The sequence below is a fragment of the Callorhinus ursinus genome, unplaced genomic scaffold (assembly GCF_003265705.2).
Source record: "Callorhinus ursinus isolate GAN/ISIS: 27379988/994484 unplaced genomic scaffold, GSC_fseal_2.0 scaffold4, whole genome shotgun sequence".
Classification (NCBI taxonomy): domain Eukaryota; kingdom Metazoa; phylum Chordata; class Mammalia; order Carnivora; family Otariidae; genus Callorhinus; species Callorhinus ursinus.
The window spans coordinates 68,021,881-68,024,243 of record NW_027397066.1 but is presented as its reverse complement, the minus strand read 5'-3'; positions in this window follow the sequence as shown (position 1 = coordinate 68,024,243).

Here is a 2,363-nt window from a genome sequence, read left to right as displayed (position 1 = left end):
ATCCAAAAGTCCAACAACTGGTGAATACATGAACAAAAGTGATACATACAGTGGATATTGTATTTAGTACTAAGAAGGAACCAACTACTGATACATGATACAACATAGATAAATGTCAAAAATATGCTGAATGAAAGAAGACACAAAAGACTGCATATTGTATGATCCTGTTTGTATGAAAAACCCAGAAAAGGCAGAGACAGTAAGCAGATTATTGGTTGCCTGGAGCTGGACGTGGGAATGGGAATTGAGTACAAACTGCCACAAGGATCTTATTGAGATGATCAAAATGTTCTAAAACCAGATTTTGATGATGGTTGCACAATTCTATAAATTTGCTAAAAATCATTGAATTATATACTTAAAAGAGAAAAAAATAGGTATTGGTCATGTGAAGATACGAAAGGCAGAAGAATAAAGAAACACAAGGAAAAGTATCTGCAAAGCCTAGAAGCCAAGAAAGTACTTTGTTAAGTTTGAGGCACTAAAAGAAATTCAATATTGGTTATGCTTAAAGAACAAGGGACATTGAAAAAGTAAAAGACCAGATCATGAGCCTTATAAGCCTAGTTAAGAAGAGCGAACTTTATCCCAATCACTGCAAGGATCCTTCAATGGATCTGTATACAGTTGAGTATCGAATAATGCAGGGGTTAGGGGCATTGACCCCTTGCAGTAAAAAATCCACATAAAACTTTTGGCTCCCTCAGAACTTTACTACTGTTGACCAGAAGTCTTACCAATAACATAAACATTTGATTTACACATTTTTAATATATTAAATGTGCTCTATACTGTATTCTTACAGTAAAGTAAGCTAGAGAAAAGAACATGTTATTTTAAAAAATTATAAGGAAGAGAAAATACATTTACAGTACTATGCTATATTGAAAAAAATCTGCATAGTAGTGGACCCATTCAGTTCAAACCTGTATTGTTCAAAGGTCAACTATAGTTAGATATTACAGTACAACTTAGAGAAAGAACATGATTGTAATAATTATTTAAGTAAATGTGTTAAGAGCAATTAGATATAAAAGCTCAAGCTCCAGATTTATTGTGATTTTACTACTTCGAAAATGAAAAGAACCATATTTCTTTTCATTGAGTATGAATGAGAGTTCCAAAAAAGTGAAATTAAAACTTTAGGTTTCAGTTCATATTTTATTGTTATTAAAGATAAGTATCTCTATTGGTTTAGCTGTTGACTATTGATCCAAAGCATAATTTTCACAAGTAAAGTTAAACACTTTACTGTACTGAAAAACTGAATTCTCAAATTTCAAAAAGGATTAAAATGTTTCAAAGAAAGCCCCAATTGAAAATATCTACTTGTTCAACATTGATAATAGAGCCTGATAACTTTTTCAAAAGAGAAGAATTACCCATATATATCATATATGTTATATTTTAAAATATATAGATATTACTTGACACATCAGTAACAAAGAACCAAGTCAGAGCATGTTTGTCACATGAAAACCTGGTTGAATTTAGATTTGGAATGTGTTTTTAATTTTTTGGTCCTTGAAGACTTAAAATTGTAAATAATATTTTATAGATCTTAAAATTTTTTATATTCGGTACCTAGTTTCACTTTCACTGTGAATTTTTAAGTGTAAATCTCATTTCAATTTCAAAAGAGAAAAGGAAATGGGCAGCATACCAAGAATTAGTGAAAAAGAAAAGCTCCATGTGAAGATGCGAATCCTGACATCAAGATACAGAATCTATTGTCCTTCCCCCTCCTCCTCCTTATCAAACCTGACCCCCTTCCATAAAGCATTACTGTTACCTGACTGGTGGTTGTCAGATTTCCCCTAAGTCAACTTTCATTCTCAACTCCATCTTGGCTTTTCTCTCACCTATGATCCCTTGTCTCTCTAGAGTAAAGGCAACCAGGCTAGAATAAAAGCAACAGGGTGATTGTGTGATGGGGACCAGTGGTTCCCAGACACTGGGTTAAGAGGCCACCAAATTGATTTCACTTGAGAGCAAATTCAGATCTGAACCCAGTTTTTCAGAGGTGAAAGAGATCTATTGATTTTCGTCACAGTCAGTTTAAAACTGAAATGATCGCCATTTTAACTGTGTCGGACTTAACAGATCTATTGGAAATGAATATCATTGCCATTGGAAGCTGTTTTTCTTGTGACTGAATTCTATATTGTACATCTTAGATGAAAAATAAAGTAATAAGACAATGAAAAGTTGCTGGGAAATTCCATGGTGGCTGTTACTTACCTCTCCAGGTAAATGAAGCAGGGGTGGGAGGGAGAACAGTTAGTTTGCAGAAATGTCTATAATACCTGAGTCCTCCCTCAGTGGAAACAAGTCACCTAAACCACTGACAGATCAGATTA